The following is a 15,126-nucleotide window of genomic DNA, read 5'->3' on the forward strand; positions in this document are numbered from 1 at the left end:
TATATCATAATCCGTAGAATATTTATAATTTGGTAAAGCAGCGTTTAGGTAGAAATCATTCAAAAGTTAGCATTCCCTGTGTGTGGGTTTTTCAATTCCACCTTCCTCTTCAACACAATGGAGTAAGAGCCGTGATAGAAGAGGTCACTTGGCTGAGATTCATCCCCTGAAGCTCCACAGTTTATCCTCCCTGTCTCTTTTACCAGCGGAGACAGACGGATGGGAGAGACAAACATCTTGTTTTCTTCTCACCTCTCGGGTATAGCTTCAATCTAAATCTCGGATCCTGGTCGAGAAGGTTGATGGGGGCGTCTGAGGTCAGGAGATGGTGCCCACGAGAGGGATACGGTTTCGCCAGAGATGAATGTTTCGTCTGGCAAGCGCTCTAAAATGCACTTAACATTTTATACAAATTCTGGGCCATGCTGAAAGCCGTGCCTCACCGCACGATTTCCCTGCCTCTTTGCTGCTTTCCCCGTCCTAATTGATCGAGCCGGCCGGGCAATCCCGCACTGTCTGCACTCATTTCCAGTCAGGCTTGTTTAAGCATTACAGATTGGAGTCATATGGCTTTGCTAAAGGGGAAGATGTGTCTCCTAGTGTTACCGGGGAGACAGGCGGGCAGACAGGCAGACATGGGTGAGAGACAGCAACATGCCAGCCTAAAAACCCAGTCGACAAACCTGGAAGAAGCTCCACAATGTTTGTGTTAATGCTGCATTTCGGGTAAGCTGTAATATGAGCCTTCGTTAAGAAGTCAAAGAACTGCTGTTTTTTATTTCTCCTACCAAGATGCATTGGGTGCATTTGCCAGGCTTTATACATATTCTGAATAAATGTTAAACCTCATCTCCCTGACCCCCAGTTGTAAGACAGAAGCAGTGCTTGAACAACTCCACAGGAATCCCATATATGTCACACCCTCTTTCTACTTAACTCTACCAGTTCTATAGATTTGTCTATATCAATACAGGTAATTTTATGCATGACCCACCAATCTGACTGTTCTACAGAAAGCCTACCGCTAGTGACGGGGAGCCTCTAACGACCAGGTCATCTGCAGTAATTGGAGGCTCTATTCTCTGATGCATTTAAAAAGCTGTTTATTGCATTAAATACGTTCAGTGACCCATTCCTGGTTGGCTGTTTCTTCATGTAACTTGCATCACATCACTTGCTCTGTCCCTTATTATTAGGGGATGGGAATAGTAATACAGCACCATGTTTCCCTCAGATTCATTCCAGTTTTGGTTTAACTGTTTAATTCAATAACTGGTAAAGGGTTCTGGTTTAAGTCTGCTTGGGGTTAGCCTGTTCAAAGTTGTGATCTTTCCTTAAAATCAGTGTCAGCTTTCCTGGCCTGTTTTGCAGGAGTTATAGTTAAGATAAATTCCACTGCAGCATACAGTTATTCTTGATTGAGGATAAAAAGAGAACGTCAAACTATCACTTAGAATTCTTCCTCCACTGAGTAAAGTCTTAATCTTTCCACTCGTGAGATACGAGTTGGCCCTCAAGCGTACAAAAGAACTGCAACACACACACAGACACACACAAACACACAAACACACTGATACACTGTGCTCAACAATCACCTCCCTCCCTTTTAACTCTTGTCCGCTTTGTCTTACACTGTCTCTTGCCTCCTTTGCTGTCCATCCTCCACCATCCTCTTGATATCTTTCTGTTTCCTCCGTCTCTTCTTACACACACCCCCCCCCCCCCCCCCCTCTCTCTGTCTCACTGACAACCTCTTCTTAACAGAGAGCAGCAGACTGTGAAAACAGGCGAGAGGCAATGTGTCGGGGGGGTTGTGTTTGTGTCGTCTCATCCTGTACGTCTGCAGAGGGAGGACACTATAATTAACTCAATGAAACATCAGAATAGAAATGATATTAATGTTGTTAGTTGAGATAACACAGCTAGTACTTGTGTTTTATCATTTAATCAATTTATCAATCTAGTGTTCTCATAATGATGCTGCCTTCAGGTGCACTCGTTCAGGAGCTTTAAGTGGGAAATGGAAACCAAATGAGCTTTTAACGTGGCTTAGTTTTGCCTCAAAATTCTTTTATTCAATGAAACAAGTGTGTTGAGGTGCTGCAATTACATATAACAGGGAAACACACATATTAGATTAATTCATTTTGTTCTATCCATCAATTTTCTACAACCCTTGTCCATTGGCCAATCTAATGAGTTTATTGCAAAATGTGAAAGGATATCAAACAGATCAGGAAAAAAATAGAATGACAGACATTGAAGATGCAACGTGACCTTTACTTTAAATTGTTGTTTTGGTTTCCGTCCTCTTTGCTTCGAGGATTTAATTGACTTTGTAGGTTCCCTTTCTGTGCCCTCAACAATGCTCGATGGAAACACAGCTTTACTGTACTTCAATCAATGCAATATTGTTTTTCAGAGCAGGTTTCCTTGAGTGCCAGGCCAATAACGTTGACTCGGATTTAATTGAAAAGGGAGTGAGAGAAAGAGATAGGAGAGAATGAGATAGTGGTGACCTTTCCTGCAGTTTAAAATGCCACAGTTGTCTTTGTCGTTGACTCCAGTGTCTGGCTAAATTTGATGGCAGTTAGGCCCCTGCTTTTGGAGAACTCATCTAGAGAAATACCCCTGAAACAATTTTGAAAAGGTCTGTTGTGACCACCACCTACTTGTCTATACCACAAGTATAACCTGACATTGTCGTCCTGCTCTAGGTAGACTGAATTTGTGTGTTTGTGTGTGTGTGTGGGTGTGTGTGTGTGTAGAGGAGGCTTTCTTCTACCTGGGCGAGCTGCTCTTATCTAAGCTGTGGCTGCACCCTGCTGCCTTCGCCCACTGGCAAAGTCTGTGTGTGTGTGCGTTTTGCCGTAACACTGTGTGCAGCCGTCACTGTGATCTCACATCACTCAGAGGCTGCTGAGCCATGCATTGACATTCCAGACTGCCTGCCTCTGTGGCAAAAAATAGATATGTAAAACGACAAGCCCCTTTTTTTTCCTCCGATTTCCCACGCATAGTTTGTCTGAGCTGCTGGGTGAAAAATAAGAAAGGTCTCTGGTCTGTGTCAGCTCATATGAGAAGGAGTCAGCATGTGTGTAGGTGAGTGACATTTCACCGCTTAGGCAAATGAGATGGAGGAGAACAAGGTGAAAGGAGACAAGGATCATGCCCTTAACCAGTTTTTATTTCTGAAGGTAGAGGGTTTTTATTGGTGTGTGTGTTGATTTCAAAACTGTTGATAAATCTGTTTTTTTCTGGCAACATATTGAAGACACTGTATTTCCATTTTTGCTCAAGGTGGCACAGTCTGCACGTGCAAACGTTTTAGTCATTCGTTGTATATTATAAATCTGTTCCCAACACTGAATAAAGCAAATTATTAATTTTCAAAACACATTATCATTCCCCACAATGGATTGAGTTTACATGTTTCATTGTTTTATACTGATATATGTTTCTATTGCTCTCTCAGTCGCCCTGTCATTGAGCCACGTATCAAAGTGATGTTTTGTTTTTTTATGTGATGACAGTGCTGCATTAATCTTCAAAGTTACAGTTAACTGAAGTGAAATAGAAATTATTACACAAACTTAAAAATATATATATTTTATCTTGCAACAGATGACTTCTCAACCTGATGACAGCGCCAATGAGAGCTTCAATCTTTTAAAAATAGTAACAAAAAACAAAACAACCTGCAACTGTGGCAAGTGGTAAAGTTTGGTCACTACACTAAGTTTCTAAACCTCTTAAGTACCATTAAAATGCACCCAATAATCATCAATACCTTTCATTCAGAAATAAAAATGTCAAGCTGCTGTTGGTTAAAAAGTCAGAGGAACATCAAGTACTCTCCCTAAACCATTGCCTTTCGGAGAGTTGAAAAATGAACATGAAACAGTCAATATCTGCAGTGATTGATATGTTTGAAATTGAGCATTCTGCGAATTCAGAGGTATAACTCCTAAGAAATGCAACATCAGCCTCTCTGGTCAAACTCCTCTGTACAGGCCCTGACTACTGAATTGATCCTGTCATGTATGGGATTTTTTTCATTAACACTGCTCTGAGAGTTGAGGGTTCTGGCTCAGCACATCAGCCCCAGAGGTGCTGGGACCCAGTGTCTTGCTCAGCAGGGCTGCGGTGTGGGTACCCGGCCTGTCTCTTCTGTAAGGGCGGCCTCTTTGATTCTCTGACTTGGCAGCTTTAGGCTCGTCAAAGTACAAGTTTGCATTTTCTTTCTCGTCCAAATAAAACTGTTAAGGTAGGGCTATGCTTCCTTCACTGCCAGCCTTGACTGATTGAACACAACAGCACGGGGAGCGATCTGTGGCTGCTGCACTGGATTGATAGATTGGGACCCTCCGCAGAAGCCATAACCGTAATGGGCATTATACTGTGCTAAATGACAAATAAGACATTGTTGGAACAGCTGGTGCCAAATTAAATATAATGCACAATGTGGACATGTGGTGGTGACAGAGCCTATCATTCTGAACGTGGCTCTGGCAGTCTCCTGGCCGTATCACCATATAAGGTGAGGCTGTTATTTCCCCTTAACGCGGTGGCATTTATCACCGGCCACTCCACTGTCTTCTTAAGAAAAACATGTGACTTTAAAAGGCCAATTCATTTTGCATAGATGAGCTGTGTTATGTGAGAATCAATAAAACCCTTGATGGATGGCCCTGGTCATTGCACTGGGCTGGTGTAGTAGTTGTCACAAAGGAGACATTAATGCCTCGTTCTCTCCTCCCGCCCCCCCCTTTCTGTTTCTCTTTTCTCTATTGTCTGCAGCAGCTCTGTAAATTTTAGAAATGAGAAACGGTTTTCTGTTCCTCCTTCTGTACACTCGATGTTTTACCATCACAGGCTGTTTATCTCTGAAAACACGGAGGCTACACAGGCATACTCCGCAAAGATCTGCCAACGTCACAATGGGTGAAAAGTGAAATAACTTAAGCTGCATAAGAAGTGAGTGGTTCTGTTTGCCTTTGTTAGTCTACTCTCAGATCTGAGCAGTGTAATAGTTTGCTCTGTGTCCTGCAGCCTCTCCGTGTTTACTTCAGGACCCAGCCGCTTGTCCAAAGATTGTAAAAGTGGAGCTGTGTCAGTTTTTACAGGTTGAAATGAATAAAGTTTTAAAGTGTAGAAGGTAGGAGTTAGCCAATATGTGCTTTGATGTATGCTATTGAATTAAGTGACTTGCCAGTAAGATCTACTGTAGCTCTGATGATCATGGATCTGTTTCCTCATCGTGCACTATACAAGTTAAGAAAAATCAGGCCTTACCCAAATTCGGAGCAGCTATTGTCTAATGATGAAAAAACCTCTGGGGACAATGACCACTTTTTGGGGGCTCCTGCATTAGACAGCAAATATCTGCGTAAAGACTATGGATTCCAGCCCTAAAAGCTTGTGCCTTTATGTAAATGTATTGGGAGTTCCTTTGCTGACCACATGTTGTTATGAATGGCTGAAATAGTACAATGCCAATATCTGGCTAAAGAATGATTGTAAAGTTTGGGGATTTCACTCAACAGTCTCTACAGGGTTTTTAAACCCTGACCAGAATTTCATTTGGAGAGGAAACTCTCAAACTGTGTCATTTGACTGTATTTTGGTGACTTTGAAAAAGGTTCAGCAAACAAAGATGCTGAATATTAGCTGCTAACATCAGTCCAACGTCAGCTGGCTTCAAAACATCATAAAGCTTGAACACAGTCTTGGGAGGATGACTGAGGCCATGACCAACAGGGTGTCACTTTGTGAGAGCGCCACGGGGAAGACGGATGGATGCTCCGGCTCCACCCTGCTGGCTGCCCATCCATTGTGATAGATGCAGGAATGAGAGGAGCACAGGGTCTTTGGATTTCATTTGCTCACTGCTGTTCACTTGCTTCTATTGATTTTGTGGCAGTAAACTCTGTGTGTGTCTGTTTGTGTGTGTGTTGGTGTCACTAATTGATGAATTGCTCTCAAAAGAACAGTGATAAACAACTACATACCTGAGAAGATATAAACCCATACAGAACATGAAAATGAAATATTTGTGATTTGGGAGACAAATCTAATTTTGTCATCATTCAAACAGACGCATAACATTATTGGCTTTTATACATGATTAATATGTCGACCACCAGGCTGACAAATAGTGTTTCTTTCATTTTTCTCTGGTGTCATTATTAAAGATCTTCTGACATGTTCAGTATAATTATGCAGGATTCTGTTCAGTGTCAACGCTCCACATTGGCACACCGCTAGTAATTGAATTGGAAGACCTAAAGTACACCGGGAAAACCAATCTCCATAATTCTACAATCAAAGTATTGATTTTCTATTTGACACTCTGTTAAACACAGTGACTCAGCCAAGGTTGCCAGATATTGACGAAATCCTCTGAGTTAGGCCCCACTCGTCCCTAATGAGCCCTCAATAGACCAACATCTGACACACACACACACAAACACACCACTATTGTGACAAAACACAAATCACAAGGTAATCTATTTATTTGAATATTAGTGTATATGCATCACCATATAATGCGATTAGAGATTGTACTTCAGAATAAGTGGAAGTTTGTGATCGGAGCTAGAGGAATACATCCTGTTTTTCAAACTCATTAGGATTCATATTTTAGTTTTTTTCAAATAAAAACAGGGAACTGAGAATTTTAAATACAGAATATTTGTTTAAAGAGCATTTAGTGATTGACTTCAGAAATAATGAGGTGCTTTGAATGTAGAAATATTCCCTGTAGTCTCTGAGAGAATATTTTGCATTTTGGGGATGAATGGGATAAGATAAGATAAGATAAGATAAGATATTTGCAATTGAGATAGATAGATAGATAGATAGATAGATAGATAGATAGATAGATAGATAGATAGATAGATAGATAGATAGATAGATAGATAGATAGATAGATAGATAGATAGATAGATAGATAGATAGATAGATAGATAGATAGATAGATAGATAGATAGATAGATAGATAGATAGATAGATAGATAGATAGATAGATAGATAGATAGATAGATAGATAGATAGATAGATAGATTGATACTTTATTGACCCACAGGTACATTTAGGAGTATGTAGAGTTATAGTCCGTTACTGGCGTTACTGGTTTATGCTCAGGCTGCAGAGGGTCGGCCACAATCTTACCTGCATGCTGTTCATTTGCATTCAAGATATAAAAAATTTGCATTACAGTTTTTCTCACATTCTCACGCTAAGTTGTAGTTGTTTTTATTTCTAATCATTGTTTGTACTTTCCTTATATAGTCAAAGAGCTGTCATCAAGTCCCCCAGTGAACTCTTCATCCATCTCCCTAATACTTATTACTACCCTGTGTGTGTGTGTGTGTGTGTGTGTGTGTGTGTGTGTGTGTGTGTGTGTGTGTGTGTGTGTGTGTGTGTGTGTGTGTGTGTGTGCGTGCGTGCGTGCGTGCGTGCGTGCGTGCGTGCGTGCGTGCGTGTGTGTGTGTGTGTGATTTGTTGGGAGGTAGCAGTGGCTGTTTTTCATCCATCACTGACGGAGACTCTTAGATTGAATAAAAATCTCTAAATCCCATTGACAGTGGGAAAACACACACACACACTCACTGACAGGACAGAGATAGAGAGTGCATCAGGTAGACAGATGAGACAAACAGAGGACGGACATGGGAATAGAGAGGAGAAGGTGAGAGCGAGAGAGTGAGCACAAGAAAAGTTAATCAGACAAACAGAGGATAGTGTTTGGAAACTATGGGGGAAAATGCACATTTCATCTAATTACTCAATTTGCTGAAATGAAGTTCTACTGTTGAAGAATGGACACCAACAGGTACTAAGAATCAACGTGCCTGTGTGTGTGTGTTTGCTGCAGAATCATGTCTTGCCCTCAGTTAAGCAGGTGAAGCTACAGAGCACAGTCCTGCAATCCCAGGTGAGGATAAAGGAAAATTATAAATATTCATTCAGATCAGGTCTCCTGTGGTGAAAGGTGCACCTGTGATTTTCAATGTATTCATATTTGCCACTAATATTATACAAGAGCATTGTCCTGTTTTTACCCCCAGGAGACATTTGTAATTCCTCCCTAAAACTGCTGTGGGACACTATATTTCACAGCATATTGTGTAGCGTGCTTGTTTACTTGCATTAATTATTTCAACACACAAAGGGGGACCAGGAAAAGTCAGAATCCTTATGTTTGATCATTTCCATACTTTGAATACACTGATTAGCCACAACAATAAAAAAGGTAACTGGTTTTAATGTCGTGGCTGACCCATGTTCTTTTAATCATTATAAGAAGAGATAGTCCAGATTGATTCAGGGTTGTATTGGTGTTTGTCAAGGTCATACCAGTTATTGATAAAGCCAGTCACCATTGAGTCATCTGTAAACTTGATAACGGTATTGTGACTATGTATATGTGTTCACTTGTCGGGGGAAGAGGGAGTACAGAAGGGGGCTCAGCATACAGCCTTGTGGGATACCAGTGCTCAGGGTTAGGCTTGAGGAGAAGTGGTTTTCTAACACACTGTTGTCTGTTAGCTGATAAGTTAGGTAAGAGGCGTTGTTGAATGCTGAACTCTTTGTTGCCCGGTTAATTGTGTGTGGTAGGAAGGTTTTGATATAAACCAAGACCAACTTTTCAAAGCACTTCATGATGGCTGAAGTAATTTAGCCACCTGCAGTTGGATATAGAATACATGCATTGCCGGTACTTCTTGTCAATACAGCAGACACCTTGATTGGGGAGATTATGAAGTAACAATGAGCCGTGTCCCAATTCAGACCATTTGCATCACGGCTGCACGACAAGGCCCTCCCATTTTGAAGGATCCCTCAAAAGAGACCCGACAAAAGTTTCCTTTCATTCCCAAACATTGAAGGATCCAACTGGTGGAGCAAATCCTCAGTTTTTCAGACCAGCTCGAAGCATAGAACTAGTCCTTCAGCAGATGCAGCGCCTGAATTGCGTCACAGCCTTGGTTAAGGTTATAGTCTTCATGTAATGAATGTATGTCAAATAATAGAGACAGAGTCTGTGTGTGTGTGTTCTGCACAGAGATCACACATCTCCTGCCAGTCTGATAATAAACCACCTAAAGCACGCTCCTTAACCTGCCCCACTATTTTCCGTCTATAATGTAATTATTAAGTAATTCTTTAATAGCGGGTCGTAACACACTCTCATTCACACAGAGGGATATTTGACTTTTAAATTGTGTTTAATTCTTTGTCTTTACAGCCTCAGACCCAGCCAAGTGGCAGGGAGGTTTTGGCTCACTAAATGTTTAATTTCGATTGAGGACAAGAGGACCAGGTTATGACACAGTAGTTAAAAGTGCAGTTCTCAATAGGGCTCCAGGTTTCACAGTTTTAATAAAGGGAGCTCACTTCTGGGGAAGTGGCCAGTAAAACGACTGGCTCTCTTTCTTGTAAGAGAGAGAGGGACTTTAAGGGCCTACTTGGTCTCCGACTGCAATCAATCAACCACTTTTTCTCAATTATGCACGTTGAGGCTGGCTGGTTGATATAGTGCTGTGGCCAGGTGAGGTTGTGCTTTAAGTTTTCTACTTTGAAAAAATAGTTATATTACCAATCAGCAGCTCACACAATAAATTGATTACATATTTCATTGCTTGCAAGACAGTTTGGAGAAAAAACTGAATTCCCATATTTTTGCAGAATAAAAAGCAGCAGTGCCACCACCTGTTTGAAGTTATCAGCTAGCTGACAGGATGGGGAACTCCGAAAGGCCTTTAGATCAGCTCTGAGTGGTGTTTAGTTGGGGATTCAAGTAGCAATGTGTTCCTTTCACAGTGGAGTGTTTTCCCCCTTTGGGACAAATCACTCCGACACATCTGCCCCTCTCGCTTTGTCTCTAGCCACCTTTTATCTACAATGGCACTTTAGCTCATTCCACTGCCTCCTAACTTTATTGTGGTTCCATTGTAACTGCTGATGAACACAAACGCTAACGTAAACCTCTATACATTCTAGACACCTTCTATTTGCTATCTCCGCTGTGTCAGTCTTTCTTCCTTCCTTGGTCTCGGATGCAATACTTTTCTATTTAAGGTTGCAGTCTAATAGGAAGAATGTATTCACTTTTATACTGAGATATAAGATTGTATCCTCCTCGATGGACTATAAAAATGTCCTGGGCAGAGAAAGACTGAGGGCTATGTCTGACCTTGGTGTGCGTGCAGGTGTGTGTGTGGGGGGGGTGTGTGTAAAGGACATGTATTAGTTCTGTTGTCCGTTGACTGTTCTCACAGTAATACAGTCACATACATTTCAACTGTAGTTGTTCTGCACAATGACAGCCCTTCTCTACAGATCTGTGATTGACTGGGGTTTCAATGACTTTGCTTCATTTCCCTTAAGCATCTTTAATAGGAGCATAAAGTTTAATTTGGATGCTTAATATCACTAAGTTTTACGACAGTGCAATATGTCGTCCTAAACTATACTGAGAGGAATTGACGTGACTAAAAATATTTCTTGTTGTTTGCTCTGGGAATCCACACAGAATTCATATAATCTGCAGCAATATTTATCACCAGTCTTATCTAATACAATTTGTCTGTATTGTGTTTAGAGCCATCGGTGCAGCTGTGCAATATTTTTCTCAGACAAACCTTATTTTAATCTCCAACCTCTTTTTGTTAGCTTCTTCAACAGAGACACGCTTGTTCTTGTTTCCATACATTTCCATGTTGACCTTTTTCAAAAATCTCCGGTCATGTCCCCGATGTGGAAATGTCAAACATCGTCTTTTAAACTTGGACACGGCATTCTCCTGTGGAATATCAATTTCTGTAGTAAGTCTCCTAAGCTGTAGAGCTTACCATGCTTAAAAGAAAGTCTTGGAGCCCAAGGGTGCTGATGCATCTTTCCTCCACATACAAACACCCCTGCAGGTCAACAGCTGACTAAGTGGTCAAATCTGATTGAAAAAGGCCTGAAGGGTGGATTGAATCAGCACATTTGAAATCTGCTGCGAGTTCCATGGCCAGGCCAAGATGAGCATCTGCACAGGGCCTTTTTTTCTTCCATTCACAGTTTGTCTGCCAACTCTATTTTTGTTTAATCATTTGGTTTTTGAATTACCAAAACTGTGCAAAACCCATCAAAGCTCAACTGCCTGTGTTGTGTGACCAGCTGTCCGATATGTAAAAGAATCTGTATTACTATCCCGATAAACTAAGAAACGCAGCAAATCCTCACAGAAGCTGGAAATGGTGAATGTGTGACATTTTTTTGCTGATTATTTTTATGTTGATCAAGTGAATCATTGAATAATTGGAGCTCTCTACATGTGTCGTGAATAAAAGTGTCAGGAACTAAAAAAGATCCGTTTTACATACATATGCTCAAGTCATAACATGGTGTTTATATAGTATGTGAATGTCTTTATGAAACTGTAAGTCTTAATACCAGATGGTAGGTTATGATGTTAATGTTTCATTGTGGGGCTGAGCAGATGCCAGACAATAATAAGACATTAATGTTTAAGGTAGGTGACTGCAGTTCATTTTTCCAAAATAATAATTCAGATACTGCAGTAAGAGATCTGTTCTAACATGAATTGTTATTCTGCTGGGATGCTTGAACTCGTCACGTCCCTAATCTTTCAGACATTTTAAGAACAGAGTTCCAGAGTCAGTCAGAGCGAGTTTCTGATTAATGAGTTTCCAAAGCAGTTTAATTGTAAGAGTTTCATAGAAGCAGACAAGAAAATGTCTGATAGAGATGAAGGGAGCAGCCTTGGCAATTGAAATGGAGGAGTTATTGCCATTAATTGTAGAACAAGTGAGGAGGCATATTGTATATCAAGCAGTTTTGTTGTAATCAAAGTCTATGATCAGCGGCCCCCGAGATCCACCATCACCATCCACAATCCACCATCACTTCCATCCACCATCACCATCCACCATTATGATCCCCAATCAGCGTTCACCATGATCATTATCCACGGTCCACCATCACGATCCTCAATCCACCATCACTACCATCCACCATTATGATCCCCGATCAGCTGCCACCATGATCATTATCCATGGTCCACGATCCCAACCTTTGATCCACCATCACGATTCATAATGCGGTCGCTGCAGTGTTCCTGGTTTCCTTGTTTATTCTAAAGTTTAGACAGACTTTAGACTTCAGTTTACAGATGGTGATTTTTTTTCTTTTTTAATGGAGTGATGAGTGTGGAGTGTGTGATGGGCAACATCAAAACCAATCAAAATCAATTTGCTCGACTGTAATGCTATAGTTGCACCTCCAGGGACGAGCAGATTAAAGCCTGTCATCTTCCCATGATTCAATTAGAACATGTTATTAAAAACAGATAATGAGTATGTGAAAGCAAACACTGGGCTTTGATTACTACTCTCATCAAGAGCTAATGTTTAGCCAAGTGCAAAACAGCTTATGTGCAAGCTTATCAGGTAAATAGTATTGGTAAATTTACCAGCTCAAGCACACCTCTCAATACTGTGTTTGCATAGAAGGGAGGTTTTGCGTGATGTTGTCAGTTCACATCAAAATACAGAGTGCTGGTCATGTAAATGTTAGTTGGTTGTTAATAGCATTGCACCTAACCGCCTACATGTTTTTCTTGCTTCTCCCTGTAGAGTATAGTGCTTTGTTCACGGTGGGAATCAGTATCGTATTTCAGATATGAGGAAAGTTTGGGCTTTTGATGGAGTAAGATGTATGAATAAATGATAAGGGTGCATATGTCTTCCATTTGAAATTCATACTTTTGAACTTCAATGAAAGTCCACGCAACCTTTTTTCATAGAAAATTGCATACATGAAGTAATATACTGGTAGCAGAATGTGTACAATTACACATACCCCAGCCATTGCTCTGTCACCTACAGTTTATGCAGCAGGGTCTGAAGTCTAAATATAAAAGGATACACACACAGAAGAAAACCCTGCAGCCTAGGGAAGGTCCAGTGCTGCATTTTAAGCGAAGTGATTTGAGAGCCCTTTTTTCCCAGACAGGTAATTTGATTCTTGGAGGTCGATGTCAGGTGGTTTTGGGGTCGCCTGTGCAGCCAGTCCCCACTCTAATAAAACCAGAGACCAGTGCAGGACCAGGGGGTTAAAAACCCCCATTAACTTCTCTCGCACCAACACGGGGACAGGTAACTCATGACCCCGCAAAGCTGCCACACTCGTTGATCATGTGACCTGGGCGCTGATGACAAGGGAGCTGGAGTGACACATCACCCAGGGAGTCAGCCCACCAGGAAAATACCTGAAAGAATGAATGGAAATAGAGATTGTTAGCTTGTTTAATCATTTTAATTCAACATTAGTTGTGCCTTATGGGGCAATTTGAGCTTGTGAGTATGACGACTCTCCTACATACATTTAAACAACCAAATATTTATTTTGTCCACACACGACCAATATTCACATGTTATTTTTACTACATCTTAATCTATCATCAAGCAGAGCTCCCATGTATTTGTATGTCTGGATGATTTCAGAGTTTGTGTTTTTCAGATATACCTGTCTTCAGATTCTTAAGTTATGAGTAATGTGATGTTCTGAAAAGAGATAAAACAACGCTCTAAGGAAATCTTTCAATATTGTGATAGTTACATGTTTTTACTACAGCAGTCGTCTGAATACAAGATGAAAGTAATTCAGATGATAAAAGCATTTACATCCAGCCTACTGTCTGAGTTCTATTTGGAAATGTTGAAGAGGAGAACACACACACACACACACACACACACACAGGGAATACTTGGCATATACTGCAACAGATAACATGTTTTAAACAAGTGAACATGTTAAAGAGTAGAATATTCAGTAACAAAAGAAGTCATTCGTTATACACACTGGTGTTTACATATTAAATGTGTCACACGTTCCATAGTTTTACTGCTACAGCTTTTAGTTAAAAGGTCAACTCCATGTGTGGCCTATTATTTCTGAAAAGCTAGTTTATTTCTGTTCTGAAATGAGAGATGGCTCAGGAGATGCAACTTCACCAGCACCGCACCCACAGACTGCTCCCTGTGTGGGCACCGCACACCAAGAGAGACCTGAACCCGAATATTATTCAAAACATTTTGTGTGAACCCGGCCCGGCATGTCCGAGGGGTCCTGTGAGTTTCAGGTCGAGTTCCCACAGACGCTCGGCGATGATGCGCTGCTCCAGCTGGAATATTTGTGTCCACCTTCCTTTTTTGGTTCTCTTTTTCTCGCTATCGGTTTGACAAAAAATATTTTGACTTCATATCGGAGATCAAACTTTTTCCTTCAGTTATGTGACTTTCTCCTGACAGAGCTTTTACTGCATATGTAACAGCATATCGGTTTTTTTGTGTGCTACTTTTTGACCACTGCTGACACTACAATAACAACTTTTATAACGGTTCGTGTCCAGTGTGGCGCCGCCTTTAGATTTTCATTCAATCATTCCTGACTTCTGAAATGTTTTTTTCAGATTCTGGGATTTCTGTGTCTGTACACAGAACTGCAGTCTCATGCCCTTATATAGGCGTTAGCAGGTTGTTTACCTATGCTAAATTAGAAAAACTGGCTGGTGCTTTCAACTTATGAAGACTTGGCATTTCACAATCACAACAATTCTGCAGTTTAAGAACGCGCCATTAATCTGACAGCGAGTTTTGTTGGGAAACTTCTAATAACGAATTTAAGAAGATTCTTAATTAGATATTGAGGAATGAGGCCCAGAGTTCAATATAAATAAAGGTGCATTGTCGACCTCTCTCACAGACTGACAAACTGGTAAAACACCATCCACTGCTCAAAGTCGCAATTTAAGAAGCGTATGTGCGTGTAAAGATATCTTCTCCACCTTGTTAATCATGTCCAATATAATGTCAGGCTTGTTTAATTTACGGTTGGTGGCAGTACACTACATGTCAACCTTACATGCTCCCTCCTGTACCATTACAGTCTGGCACCGCTTTAGATTTATGTACAGGCAGACACCACCCCCTTTCTGCTTATCAGTGTGTAGCCTTGTCCCTGTCAAGCTGGGTCATGTTTTCAAGCCTTCAATATACTGTACAGATGCAAGTCAGAACCCCACTGTCAGGCGGGGTCTCCATGAAGGCA

General features: G+C 41.0%; 1 protein-coding gene across 1 annotated transcript in view; it reads left to right on the plus strand.

Moving 5' to 3' along the window:
* LOC133021413 (ephrin type-A receptor 6-like) overlaps positions 1 to 15,126 on the plus strand; it is a 140,626-nt gene that overhangs the window by 12,555 nt on the left and 112,945 nt on the right. The gene's annotated exons all lie outside the window — the stretch shown is intronic.

This window comes from Limanda limanda, chromosome 16 (assembly GCF_963576545.1).
Source record: "Limanda limanda chromosome 16, fLimLim1.1, whole genome shotgun sequence".
Classification (NCBI taxonomy): Eukaryota; Metazoa; Chordata; class Actinopteri; order Pleuronectiformes; family Pleuronectidae; genus Limanda; species Limanda limanda.